At 44.0% G+C, this 14948-nt stretch overlaps 1 protein-coding gene and 1 long non-coding RNA gene across 2 annotated transcripts in view; both read left to right on the top strand.

Annotated features, from left to right (window-relative positions):
* The window catches only part of LOC137641694 (serine-rich adhesin for platelets-like), a 289845-nt gene that overhangs the window by 40828 nt on the left and 234069 nt on the right, over nucleotides 1-14948 (top strand). The gene's annotated exons all lie outside the window — the stretch shown is intronic.
* Nucleotides 11477-14409, top strand: LOC137640742 (uncharacterized). The gene is made up of 3 exons (XR_011044475.1): nucleotides 11477-11683; nucleotides 12251-12375; nucleotides 12572-14409. It is a non-coding gene; the product is annotated as an uncharacterized lncRNA (long non-coding RNA).

Here is a 14948-nt window from a genome sequence, read left to right as displayed (position 1 = left end):
GGGGGTTGCTAACCCCCCCCCCCCACCCCCACCCCCCCTTATGTAAGTATGTAAGTACATGGCTTGTAGGTTAGGTTAGTAGGAGAATAGTTTAAATTAGTTGGTATACATTTTTAATGCACAAAGGAGGAACTGGCCGCTGATATACAAAGGCTCCTAGTATAGCCTTATAGCAAAATGTCTACTTACCAGAGTCTCTTATAAAGTACGTAAATCGAGCTTCCATAGGACTAATGGTTAAACGAACGTTAAGCATTTTTATCTTCCATCAATGATAGAATCAAGCATCTATAATCCTGTTTTTTAGAATATTTAGAATATATGTTAGAGTTGTGTGGAATTTAAGGGGATATATACAAATCTAAGGTATCTCCACCTGACCTGGTAAAATTATAGAATAACACGAGACAACAGTGTTAATAGGAAATCAGCTTTTCCTATTGTAATTAGTGTGCATTCAACAAATTTGACCTATATTTCCACTGCAAATATGCTGTTCTACTTTTATGACCCCCCCCCCCCTTCCTGACAAGACACTGGTGGCAACCTGGGACTTTGGGCATGCGAAAACAGGACAAAATGTAATTATTTGCTGTTCTAATGTTATAAACCCCCCCCCCCCTCTCTGACAGACACTGGTGGGAACCTGGGACTTTGGGTGTGCGAAAACAGGACAAAACTTGATTATTTAACACTTTCCAAGCTTGTAAAAGGCTACAGAACCTAACAAACCTACCTAACCTAACCTAGTAGTTCCCAGGTCACAGACCTAGCCGGGGAGCAAGTCCCCCGGACCCCGCCCCCTCCCACCTAACCTGACCTAAATCACTGTGTTCTTACTGAAGAGGGGTAGTGCAACCTCCCCCCCATAGTTCTTGCACAGTACTGTTTAATTCTATTAATTGGGGAAGGTTAAGTAAATTATTTCTTCATGTGGCAACTGAGAGTCTCCAGGAAATGTTCCTTGGAAGGAAGCTGATTTGAAAGCACAAGGATATGTAAATAAAGTCAAGCTTAATGCAAGGTGACTTGAATTGCTGTGTCTTTTCGTATCGTAGGGAATCCTCCCCCTGCTACCCCGCCTTACCATAAGATAATGTTGAAAAAAAAAAAAAACATAATTACTTTTACAAAATAATTCAGTGTAAATACTGAGCTTACCCGGGAAAAGTTTTATAGAAGAGACTTGATTAGTAAGAATAGAATTGTGTAAAATGATATCAAGTACTTAAAGTCTTATTATTAAGTGGCAATAGGATAAATGCACTGCATATCCAAAGTACACATATCCAAATTATTATGGATGTTAGTGTTGAGATTTATCAGGTCTTTCTAACCACACCTAGGATGCTGTGTACTTGCTCATTGGTGAGCCTTCTCCCTGTGACCCATACTTACCCAAAGAAAAACCTTGGATGCTGTATTCTTACTCATAAAATGCCGAACTACAGTACATAACAGGGCACAAATAAAGTTATAAATTTCAGTGTCTGTAGCCTATTGTAGGGTTTTATTTATATAAAAATTAATTGGTTGAATTTGCATAAGAGCTCCACACATTTCTAAGGGTGCCATTTAACTGAACATGAATGTTCCTGAATTTTATCAATCCTAAACTGAGCCATGATAGGGACTTTTCTGTATTTTACATGGGCCAGGGTGTTGTAATTATAAGTGGGGCTCATCCCTCTTTATGGTTCTGTATTACCATTAGATTTTTTTGAGACAGTTAAGCTTTAGGCTTGATCCTATAAGAAATAATGTCCAATTAGAAAATTAATGATAGAATCTTTTGGAGTGGAGATGTCTTTATTATCAGCATCAGAGGATATTCTTCATAACATTGGAGTAGATTTGAAAGTATATTTGATAAATCAGGCTAAAATAGGTTGCATTTACTCTCTATAATAACAGGATATATGAGGGGATGGGATTTTAGAAAAGTGGGAATGGGATATATCCTAGAATTGTAACATCTTGTTAAAGAAACTCTTTGAGGATCTTGCTATTTAACCTGTCTAAGTGCACTTATTTGTCATCTGTAAAATTACCTTAAGAATGGGAATTGCTTAATTGTTCCGTAACTGAAATACAAACCACGCTATTTAATATGGGTAATTACTTTCGGCGTTGCTGAAATGACGAGCCATTAGATTTTTAACGAGGGTTTACTACCCCACCGCTAGTTAGCGGGGGGTGGGGAGGGGTAGTTTGCTAACACCCCCCCCCCCCTCACACACACCTGTGATTTAGCTCACTTTGCTATCGGCCCGGGTGGTAGTCGGACGTGTCCGCTTTCACCCTCGCCTCTTGGACAGCCATTAATGCTTTTTGTCTTTTTACTTACTTTTTCTTATACAGTACTTGTAATATATATATATAAACATTCTTTTTGTTTATGTATATATTTGTGTATAGAAATGTAGTAAGTTTCCTTTTCAGTGTTCGTGCTGTATGTGATGTACGACAACGACACTTACGTAGTGCAAGGCCATCAGGGTTTCACTTCGTGGGGAACTACCTCTCCCTCTTGGTCCATCGGTCCTTCCTTCGGCATATCCGTTGAACTCGGCCGCCGTAGGGAATCGTCATTGCTGGACTTTGTTCATTCATCTTTTATCTTCGCTGTTCCTCTTTTCCTACGGGAAACTTGGATTCTCAGCGAAGGGAGTGTAGTTTAGTTTAACTACGGTCTCTCTCTCTCTCTCTACTCGAGGTCGTTCACCCCTTACTACTACTACGTACTATTACAGAAGCTCCTTTCCCGTCGCGGGTTGGGTTGCTATTCCGTTTATTTGTCTCAATTATTTTTAATGAAATCTAATTGTATTTTGTTAACTTTTCAGCTTCTCCGTTGGGAATGCTTCCTTCGGGGGCCAGCGGTTCTCACTATTAGTGAACATTCTTAGATGATTTAGATAATTATAATTCTTTTATAATTCTGTTTTATTACAGTTTCTCCACCCTCCCCCTTCTCCCGTGAATGTCAGCTGGGAGAGGAGGGCGCATACTTAATTCTTATTTTATGCTATTCCCGCGGGGTTACTCTTCGAAGTTCCTCCCTGGGGAATTTCTGTTTAAACAATTACTGTATTTAATTTTATTTTCCCAGTAGAGCGCCAACGAAGCAGAGCTGTCTTGTTTGTGCCTGGGGAATCTGCTGTTGCTGTCGTCCCTCAGAGGACGTCGTCATGGGCGTGATACCTTCTCTTAGAAATTCTCCCGTGACAACATGCCAGCACTTCAGATCATCTTAGAACGCTATAGGAGGTTCGCCTCCAGGGGTTGGGTAACTTCCCTTCCGAGGGAGGTTTCCTCCCCAGGTGTGAGATCTTCTCCCTGCAGAGGGAGAACTCCCCACACCTTAATATTTCATCGCCATCGACTACAGTGCTGCCCTTTGGGGCAAGTCTCTTCTACGGAGTGTTCACCTCTCTCATTCGCGAGAGAGGCCTCTCATAGAGACTCCCCTTCGGAGGATCGCTCCCGAGAAGGTCAGGTGGCGCCACCACGAGTGTCTTCAGGTCTCTTCTACGAAGTGTCACCTCTCTCGTTCGCGAAAGAGGCCACTCATAGAGACTCCTCTTTGGAGGATTGCTTCTTATAAGGTCAGCTTGCTGATCCAATGGCCCTAAGGAGCGCCATCACGAGTGTCTTCAAGTCTCTTCTACGAAGTGTTCACCTCTCTCGTTTGCGAGAGAGGCCATTCATAGAGACTCCTCTTCGGAGGATTGTCCTTGATAAGGTCAGCTTGCTGATCTGGACCTCTCCGCAGATTGTTCGCGATCTCTTAGACCTACTGACCTGCCGTCTCCGTTCCTGACTGCTGACGCGCTGTGGGCACTAACGCATCCTGTTGTTAAACAGGCATCGATCCCTTCGGGGTAAAAAGGGCGAATGGGCAAATACTGCACATACTTCCCTCAAGCACCAGGTTTCACCTGCGCGCCAATGCTCACCTGCGCGCCAGCGCACTTCGTTGGAGATTCCTAACGAAGGCGCCAGCGCTCACCTGCGCTCCAGCGCACATCGTTGGAGTTTCCTGAGATAGCGCACAGGCGCTCACCAGTGCTCCAGCGATCTTCTGCGCGCCATCATTCACCTGCGCGCCAGCGGACATCGATAGTTATTCCTGCTAGCGCGCCAACCTCACCTGAGCGCCAGTGCACATCGCTGGAGTCTATCTGAGTTAGCGCACAGGCGCTCACCGGTGCTCCAGAGTTCTCCTGCGCGCCATCTCTCTCCAGCAGACCTACCGATTTACCAGGGCAACCTTGCGCTGCAACAAGGACTTCGGTCCTGGACTCTAAAGTAGACCTGCTTACGGTCCTCATCAGGGAATGTTCGCCATTTCTTTAAGGACACATCCCAGTTCCTGATCGTCCTGCCAGCTGACCCTTAAACCTAGCGCGCTCGCGCGGGTACCGATGGTTTCCCGCACGTGTTCATCGATTACGCCCGCAAGCGCTGACAATCTTCTTCCGCGCGCGGTTACCGTGCTTTCCCCCGCGCGCACCGCTACTTTCGCGCGATCTAACGCGCGCAAGCGCCAACAATCTTCTTACGCGCGCAAGCGCCGACGATCATCTTACGCGCACAAGCGGCAACGATCTTCTTTCGCGCGCGGGTACTGATGGTTCCCCACGCGCACACCACTTTAGTCGCGCGTGCGCGTGCACTTCGCGCGCACGCTCATTGATCTAATGCGCGCTAGCGCCGACGATCTTTTCCGCGCACGGGTACCAATGGTCTCCCCCGCGCGTGCCAATAGTCTTGCGCGCTCGCGCGCGCAGATAGTTTTCCGCGCGCGCATGCCAACATTCTGGCCCGCACGGGCTCTTTATTATGATCCTGCACGTCAGTCTGATTCCTGCGCACTCTATGAAGTCTCGCCCGTGCGCCTACGCGCGTCAGAGCTTTGACAGTCTCTCGCACGCGAGCCCCGGGTATTCCGCATCGCGAGAGCGCCAGCACGCTCCCTAGCGCAATCGCCAATACTCTACCCCGCGTAAGGCTGCCGAACAACGAGCGGTAAGGGCGCCATCACCCCCCCCCCCCCCCCCCCCCCCCCGTCACAGAACAGCGCGCTTGCCGGTATGGGGGAAGGTTCCAGAAAGGTCCAGGGACATGCCCTCCTTACTTTTTTACAGGCGACCTCCCCTCCAGAGCGAGTGTCTGACAGCGCAGCCGTCACCCTGCAGCCTGGTTTGGGACTCTAATCAGAGCGGTAGCACAGGCTTCAAGCTGTTCTCTCTGAGTCGAGCCACAAATCCTTGGCTGCATCTACTCCCCCGAAGAGGAAAAGAGGAGTTTCGGACGAGGTAACTTCTCCGAGGACGTAGCTGTCTCCTCGTAAGTCTTCGAGGCAGGCACTCTCCCCTCTCAGACTTTTCTCCCTCACCTTCGGACGGAGATTTCCCGCCTTCAGGAGAGTCACGGGAGGTGAGACGTTCCCCAATCGCATTGAGGGAAACCCCACCTCGCGCGGTAAAGTCTTCTCGAATAAGGGTGGAGAAGAGCCTGCCTCCTTCGTTGTTGGAGTCCTACATCCCTCCCGGGAGGGAGTCAAAGGACTCCAAGACAATACCGGGAGTCCCCTAGCACTAAAATCTATAGGCTCAGACTCTTTCGTTATGGTAACGAACCTGTTTGAGCCTAAGGATGTGAAGCAGGCGGCTGAGAGATGTAGGAAGTCACCAAGACTCCCTCCTACATAGGGCTTTGATATTCAAGCCCTATAGACCTCCAGTACCTCGGCAGCCACGTCCCACCAAAACAATGACAGCTAAGACAGTGGGGTCTAAGCCCTTTCCGGTTAAGGACAAGAAAGGCAATAAGTCCCCCAGGGGAGGTAAAAATCCTAGAGGGAACAGCCGAGGCCGCAAACGCTAGGATTGGCAGTTCCCCTGCATGCCCGCCATTGGGGGGATGCCTACAAGGTTGAGCAGACAGGTTGCAACAACTCAGGGCCGATTCCTGGACGATTTTCGTAATCAGTCAGGGATATCGCGTCCTGTTTACGACATCTCTACCTCCCCCCTGAGGACGAATCCGGTGTCATTTAGCCCCCTTGCCATGGGATCAGCAAGGGGGCAAGCTCTGTGGGCAGAGGTCCAGATTAGAGCAAACTCCGGTTAGCATGGAGACCGCAGACACAGTCAGTCTTGCAGTAAAACGGCAAGACTTCATGTGTATACTGGATCTGAAGGACGCGTACTTCCAGATCCCAGTCCATCCATCTTCAAGGAAGTACTTAGGATTCAGCCTAGACAACAAGGAGTACCAGTTCAAGGTGCTGTGTTTCGGTCTCTCCACAGCACCACAGGGTTTCACCAGAGTGTTCACCCTAATATCATCGTGGGTACTCAGGATCGGCATCCGTCTCCTCCATTATCTGGATGACTGCCTGATCCTAGCAGACTCGGAGTCATTCCCTCTTTGACACCGAGACAAACTTCTAGGACTTTGCCAGGATCATGGTAAGTCTCGAGAAGCTCTCTCTGCTTCCCAAGCAAAGACTGGTTCACTTAGGGATGATTATAGACACCAATCTCCACAAAGCCTTTCCATCAGATGACAGGATAGCAAGGCTGAGAAGAGTCGCAAGCCCTTTCCTCAGACGAGAGGAGCTTCCAAAAACCAATCGTGGTTACGTCTCCGCGATCACCTTTTCACCCTTGGCTCGTCTAGTTCTCAACGGTCGCCTCAAGATGAGGTCTCTCCAGTGGCGGCCCAGGTTCTGGTGGAATCAAGGCTGCGATTCCCCGGACATCGTGATCCCTATGGATCCTGCGTAACGGACGAACCGCCAGTGGTGGGTGACAGACGAGAACCTACGAAGAAGAGTGGATCTTCTCGTCCTTCCCCCGGATTGCATGCGGTTTTCGGACATCTCAAAGGAAGAAGGGGGGGGGGGGGGGGCACGTTCTGTACCACAGGACCTCAGACCTGTGGTCAGAATCGGAAAAGTGCCTCCATATAAATCTGCTAGAGATGAAGGCCATCTTGCTAGCCCTTCAACAGTTCCAACAATACCTGGCGGATCACTCTGTGGTGTGATGAGCAACAACACCACAGTAGTGGCTTACATCAACAAGCAGGGAGGTACCTTTTCAAAGCAGCTATCCCATCTCTCAGTAGAGATACTGAGATAGACCGAAGTCCACTCGATTCCACTATCGGCTCGTTTCATTCCAGACAAGGGGAATGTGCTCACCGACAGTCTGAGCAGAGCGTCTTAGATTATGGGTACCGAGTAATCCTTGGATCATCCAGTAGCCAACAAAGTCCTGACTTTGTGGGGTTCCCCGACTATGGATCTGTTCACTATAGTGCTGAACTTCAAGCTCCCGCTGTATTGCCCCCCAGTCCCGGATCCCAAGGCACTCTGGCAAGATGCCTTCCAACAATGGTGGGACAGCACCAACGTGTACAGTACGTGTTTCCCCCCTGTTCTGTTTGATGAGGAGGGTGCTCAACAAGACCAGAATATCGGTCAATCCCTTGATGACCCTTTATAGCTACGCTATGGCATCACGCAGAATGGTTTCCGGACCTTCTGCAACTCCTAACGGAACTTCCGGGAGAACTCCCTCTGCGACACAAGCTACTCAAACAACCACATGCCAACATCTTTCACAAAGCCGTAGCTTTGCTTCGACTTCACGCCTGGAGACTATTATCCAGCATCTCCTCACTGAGAGAGGATTGTCGCAACAAGTTGCGAACGGGATGTCTGGACACCTGCGTAGGTCATCCGTAGGGGTCTACCAGGCAAAGTGGCGAGTTTTCTGTGGTTGGTGTCGTGGAAGGGGTATCTCTCCACTCGATGCCACTATTCCAACAAAAGCGGAGTTCTTTGTATATTTGCAGCAAGAATGTGCCTTTCAGTCTCAGCAATGAAAGGCTATCACTCAGCCTTAAGTCTAGCCTTCAGGCTCAAAGGAGTGGACATTTCTTCCTCACTGGAACTTTCCCTACTCATACGAAGATATGAACTTAGCTGCCCTCAGTCGGAAGTGAGACCTCCTCCATGGAACGTGGTTCAAGTTCTCAGGCCTCTTAAGAGACCTCCCTACAAACCATTATGCCAGGCTTCAGATCGCCACCTAACTTGGAAGGCGGTGTTCCTACTAGCTTTGGCCTCGGCCAAGCGAGTCAGTGAACTTCATGGTCTCTCATATGACATCGCCCATGCAAGGGAATGGGGGGGAGGTAACGTTCAGATTCGTCTCTGAGTTTGTGGCTAAGACACAGAATCCGGGAGTGCTGGAACCTCGATTCGACTCTTTCCGGATTTCGAGTCTTCGTTCTGTAACAGATGACCCAGATCATCCCCTACTGTGTCCAGTAAGGAGTCTGAGGTTATGTCTCAAAAAAACGGCTACAGTTTGTCCCCAAGTGCAAGCTTTGTTTGTGAGCACTGGGTGTACAAAGAGGAGGGTCACCAAGAATACCATCTCGGCATGGATTCGTAGGGTGATCCATCTGTCCCTGAATCCTGATCCTCCTCCTTCATGTCGCCTTAAAGCGCATGATGTCGGGCGTAGCTACGTCCCTGGCCTTCAAGAAGAACTTTTTCAGTGACGCAGGTTCTACAAGCGGGAATGTAAAAGCGTCAGACTACCTTCACAACCTACTACCTGCAAGACGTGACACACAGGAGGCTCGATACATTCTCTATCGGCCCTGTGATGGCTGCACAACAGCTGGTTTAAAACCTCAGGCTCCTTAATGGACAAGTAGCAGAAGGTTGAGGGCATTGTTACCCGGTCTTAGTCTGCATGAATGAAAAGGTTTGTCTGGCCTTTATTCTTTTCTTCATCCTCCCCTCTCTTGGGGAAAGCAGCATCCTGGGTCCTCTGCACACCTGAGCTCGAACCACTGCAGGTAAACCATGTTTCCTTGTGCTCCTAGTATTAAGTTAATATTGTCACGTCCCCATAACCTGACGAGGTGGTATTGGGAGAGTCCTAGCCTTGAGTTCCATCTAAAGAACTCCAGGTCAACTTCCTAGGACGTGTCACACTGCATACCTTCACACACAGCTTATGTAGGCCGCAGCACTTGCACAGCAAGATGCTAGCGAGGTGCAGGAACTCCTTATTATTGAGTACTGACACACTCAAATATTGAGTCCCTGGGCAAAAGTCAAAGCCAGTAATGGCAGGGACTTACCACCCTTCCTAAGGGGTGAGTCACCCATATTAAATAGCGTGGTTTGTATTTCAGTTACGGAACAAATGACAAATTCGTAGATAATTTGTATTTTTCCTAACTATACAAACCTTAGCTATTTAATCAAACTTGCCCGCCAGCCCTGTCCCCCGGGAAAAGTCCTACCTCTAAGCAAAGTGAGCTAAATCAGCGGGGGTAGTAAACCCTCGTTAAAAATCTAATGGCTCGTCATTTCAGCTACGCCGAAAGTAGTTACCCATATTAATAGCTAAGGTTTGTATAGTTAGGAAAAATACAAATTATTGACGAATTTGTCATTTTTATTATGGTTTTCTTTGGAAGTCTGAGGATAGAATTAGAGTATTATCATCTGTTCACATGAAATTCATTACTTTAATGTTATTTTTATTTATTTATATATAATAATTTTCTTAAGGAAACTTTTTTTTTTTTTTTTATTCCTCAGGGGCTCCATGAAGTCAGCATCAAGTATGCCATTCAACCTAGCAGTGACAATGCAAGGAGGTTGCAGCAGCCGTAAAGTCAGCTTATGCCCTGATACTTCATCAGGAGCACCACATCAGTGTATCCAACCTCATCACTGTCCAACTACATAGAAACCCGATCCTCTGTGTTGGAACCATAGAAAAACTTGTGTGCCTCCGCAGCATTTATCTGAGACCACTTCTCTTTCAGTGTTGGAAGAATCAGACATCTTTCTGTCATTCTACCTTATTCTTGACTTCAACATTGCACAGTCTCCTTCTCCCATTTTGTACCAGCATTAGCACATGAACACGTCTTGTTTATAAATACAGTATAACGAACATTCCCTTGGAGTAATCCTGAAAGGCCATTTACTTGCAGAGTAAGCTTGAGAAAATAGTATGTCCAGATGTAGAAAAAAAAAGAAAATGGACAGTGGTAAAGAAGAAATGAAGAGAAAGCGAGTTCAAGAGACAGGCAAATGTATATGGTCATACACAATAATGCACATGAGAAAAAAAGCAATGGCGGCATGCTTTATACTGTAACTAAGCAGTTGTGTCAATATCACTGCCTTGAAAAGTATTCTGCGGTTTAGCAGCGAAGGGAAGAAAATACTTTTGGTGCTTAGTAGCAAGACTATCTGGATTCTGTATAAAGTGGAGATGCTGATATATATTTTATATCAGTATAAAGTCAATTTTCATATCAGGATACTCCTTTTGGTTGAACTTTAAAAGTAAAATGTCAAGATTAGTTGAAATCAGCTATGATGCAAAATGAATAACTTTCACAGAGTGACATTCTAAGACGGTTGCAGACAGTTAATTGGAATGGAAGATCTAACCGATGTCTCTAACATCATCATCTTTAAAGATACGAGAAGCCGTTGGAACACGACCAGATTTTGTTGAAGTATTAGATGACATAGTTTCCAGTGCTGTTATGAAAAAACTTCAAGTCCAGCTTGAAAGAAGTCCAGTTTAAAACGGATTATCATCAGATATTGAACAGCATTTAAATCTCATCGGGTACATTTAGTTTTACGTGAGCATAGGAAGCTCTTAGGCAGGATCACTTAGATAATGACTCATCAGTGAGGTTTTCTTTCTGCTGAAGTTAGAACCTTATGTATAATTTGCTAACCCTTTCCAGATCTCTTTTGAGACACATTGGCATCAAATAATGTAAAGGAGCAAATTCCTGTGAGAGTTGGACTGACCACACAATGACCACACAATGATGTACCATATACTGTAGTACTAAGATCAACAATCGGGTTACTGGGAAATACCAAAAACAGCAAAGTTCTTATGGCTATCTTTTGAAATTCTGAAAATCAAAGCTTTTTGACAGGAAGCAAAATTCACAATAAATGTGTTTTACCAATAATTTGATAATTTTGAAATAGTGTTAAGATGTAGCTAGATTATAAAGCAAGTCAAAGGCACCACTGATACCATCTTGTATCCAAGTGGAGTTTTCTAGTTCCAAGGATGTCTTGGATGTAAGCCTAACTAGTTACATCCAACAAGAGTATCACAATTTTCCCATTGTTACCCAGAAGCATACTGGATTTCAAGAGGCTTGTGCTTAGGTTCAGGGTAATAATCTGAAGTTGTGATGATTATCTCTTCAGCAACTTTTGAGAGCACCAGAAAGACAGAGTCTTTCTGGTGCTCTCAATCGGAAAAGGGGCAGTCTTTTGGAATGAGTACAGCAAAGTTTATCTTGGATTGGTACACTGACAAAGCTGTTTTATATAGCAAAATCTAATCAATGAGCTGAATTTTAGGAGAAAAGTCTGACACTTTTGATAAAAGACTGAAAAATATTTTCTGGATCTTATCTCAATCATAATGACAAGCAGATAGAGCTGGATGTGGTTCAAGGAAACAATTGTCCAGAAAAAGAAAGTCCATCCACTCTATTTTAAATGAAGATAGTGAAGAAGGTTGTCATAGTAGGTGGACAAGGCCACACTGAAAATATGCAATTAGAGAACTGAGATGTCTTGCCGGTAAGTTTGGAAATTATTTTGTTAAGTACCATGATATACTGTGCTGTATACAAATGAATTATGATGTACAGTATAGTAACTACTGTACTGTACTTTATTGTGTTGTTTTCTCATTTATTTTTATTTTACTGTGCATTACTATTGCTTGCATTCTATTATTAATGTCATTCTGCTTGTGTTTCTTTTTGTTATTAGATAAGTAAAGAGAGAGGGAAAGATATTTTTAATTAATATTTGAAGGTTTACTGTCTCAATGTAAACTTTTCAAATTTGATTTGGGGATTTGAGTAAACTTTGTTAGGGCAGTATTACTTTTGTATTATATCTTGGTTGGCTACACTCAGATAATATCCTGTCTCTGACTTATGAATAGAATAAATGTGCTAGTTCTTATGTTTTCAAAGAGTATAATTGCTATTGTTGTAGTTGTAATGAGTTAGGAAATTTAATTCTCAGGATGCTAACGATTAAAACCTTATGCTAAATGGCTGGCATGTAAATGATACTTTGATGAAATAGATACTTTGTGAATCGAATACAAGTCGGTTTTATTTTACTTTTGAATAGGTTTAGGCAAAAGAAGTTCTATTCACATCACGTCTTCTGCACCGTTCGTCCCATGATACATCCGTACAATTAAGATGTAGAGCAGCAGAGCTATGGGTCAGAAATTTAAGGAACCCCTAGCACTGGTAAGTTTTCGTATTCTGAAGTTAATCTGGTAATCTAAAAGAATCTTAGTGTACTTATTTTTCAGCTGTAAAAATAATTGGAAAATGTGAATACTTCATCTTATTATGGTTTTACTTAGAAGTCTGAGGATTTGATATTGATTTATGTTTATTTATTACTAGATTCTTAAAGGAAACTTTTTCTTTTATTTCTCAGGGAAGTACTAAAGTCAAATATGCCATCTAGCTTAACAATGGAAATGTGAGGATGAGGCTGTAGCAACCTTAGAGCCAGCCTATACTCTGCTACTTCTTCAGAAATACCAAAGCAGTGGATCCAAACTCATCGCAGTCTAACTACATATCAGCCCTCTTCTTTTTAGATATAACAAACATTCCCTTGGAGCAGTTATCATGCTGCTTTGGTATCAGGATTTCAGAACTTTCCTGCAAGAGTGATCCATCTCCATAGTCCTTTATCATCTAATTCATTCTCAGTTTAGTTTGATTAATTGCATTAACCTCTGAAAAAGCACATCTATATTACCAAAATTTTAGCTTTCATACTGCAGCATCAGTGTTAGACCAGTCAGGATTACTGAGAGTCTCCCAAATATTGGTTGTACTCTTTATGAGACTGTAAGATTTACTTCCATCATACGCAGTGCATATTTTGGCAATGATATTTTTAAATGAAGTCCCCTAGGTAAGAACTTTTAACCTTAAAACCTGCAAAGATAAGAACATTTGCAATAAATGAAGGGTAGCTCATTAACATTTGCAAGAAAATTTGACAGAAAACCATGGAAAGTTATGAGCTGGATGCTAAGATTAATCACGTTGGACTTGAGAACTTGTCAGCTTATGAACCCACCCAAGGAATGCATCTTGTTCTTATGTAGGGGACTTACTTGTACCTATTGGCATTGAAAATGTGGAGGGTCTAAACTCAAGAAGGATTTATCGTCATTGTGTATCCTTGTGGTTGTAATTTGATGTCGAGCCTCTAGAGTAAATTGATAAGATTCAGTCAGTGGTAAATTAGATTAGGATAGATGTAAGTTTTATCGTAGGATCATGGCATTCAGTCTTGGTAAAAGCAATTACTATATCTTGCATTCTCAGACACAATATAAACAATCCACAGTTTTAAACAAACAATGATTGCTACTGCTAATTGGTAATGAGTCTGGAAGAGAGTGGATTAAGTTTTCAAGTTGCTGTGATAGTACTGTACTGTAGTGGAGTAGGTACAACTACAATATTGTACTAAAATATGTGTATGTATGTGTGTATGTACTGTATGTATGTATGTATGTGTGTATGGTAGTCATGTATGAAAATAGGTTGGGCTCACGGTAGAAAAATATTACTGACCTCTGCAGAAGTAGTGTCTGTTCAATGTTGGAGATTTAACGCCAGTTTATTTAATTGTCATAATTTTTAAAATTTTATTCTCCTCTTTACTTGGTTCTGTATTTCCTCCTCCTTTTCTCCCTTGGGAGGGTACTGCTTATAGCACACCGAGAGCAGTACAGGGTAGATATTAGTAGTAAGAGTTCTCTTCCCATAGGGGTATTGCTATCTCCCTTTTTACTTTTGATCCCTTCATATCTAATTGCTAATTTCTTAGACTCAGATCTGTTCCAGTTTTTAAATCTCATTTAAGGTTTAGATGTCACTCATGAATGACAAAGGCAAGAGACAGTGACAATGCCCTAGAGACTGACCATATACACATTTGATCAGTGCCTAAGCCCCCTCTCCACCCAAGCTAGGAGCAGGGATGACTAGGCAAAGGCTGCTAATGGCTCAGTAGGTATACCTATAGACTCCCTCAAAACCCCCATCCTTACCTCACAAGGGTGGTGAGGTTGCTGACACTTACAAGAAACTATCAAGTCTGAGCGAGTCTCAAACTCCAGTCCAGCAGATCTCTAGGTAGTGACATTTCCAATAGCCATCCACAGCAGATCACTTGGTAGTGACATTTCCAATAGCCATCCACAGCAGATCTCTAGGTAGTGACATTTCCAATAGCCATCCACAGCAGATCTCTAGGTAGTGACATTTCCAATAGCCATCCACAGCAGATCTCTAGGTAGTGACATTTCCAATAGCCATCCACAGCAGATCTCTAGGTAGTGACATTTCCAATAGCCATCCACAGCAGATCTCTAGGTAGTGACATTTCCAATAGCCATCCACAACGAAATGCTTTTGGGTGAGACCATAGTCAGTAGACATAATGAAATTTTTAATGAAAAAGAATAGAGGAGGTTCTCTTTTGATCTTCAAGGTTTCACTCCCTGAAGTTTAAATAGAGATCATAAAGTCTGTTGCAATAATATGCTTCCTTCAGTCCACTTGAAAATTCATTGATTTTACCTTTAGTCTTCCTTCTGTTGCAGGTCATCAGGCATGTTACTTGCTTAATCTGTCTCCTTGTCTTTATAGTCCCAGCCTGTTTTCCTGTCTCTACAACCCAGTTGTCTTATTACCATAACCAAAGCTTCCTCTTAGTGATTAAAACCCAATTCTCTTTCTTTGTTTTTGCATCCCAGCAATCTGGCAATGTTTCCCCTAGCATTTGC

Source organism: Palaemon carinicauda, chromosome 5, assembly GCF_036898095.1.
Source record: "Palaemon carinicauda isolate YSFRI2023 chromosome 5, ASM3689809v2, whole genome shotgun sequence".
In the NCBI taxonomy this organism is placed as follows: Eukaryota; Metazoa; Arthropoda; class Malacostraca; order Decapoda; family Palaemonidae; genus Palaemon; species Palaemon carinicauda.
Note: the sequence above shows the minus strand (reverse complement) of the source record. Positions and strands in the feature narration are given on the sequence as shown.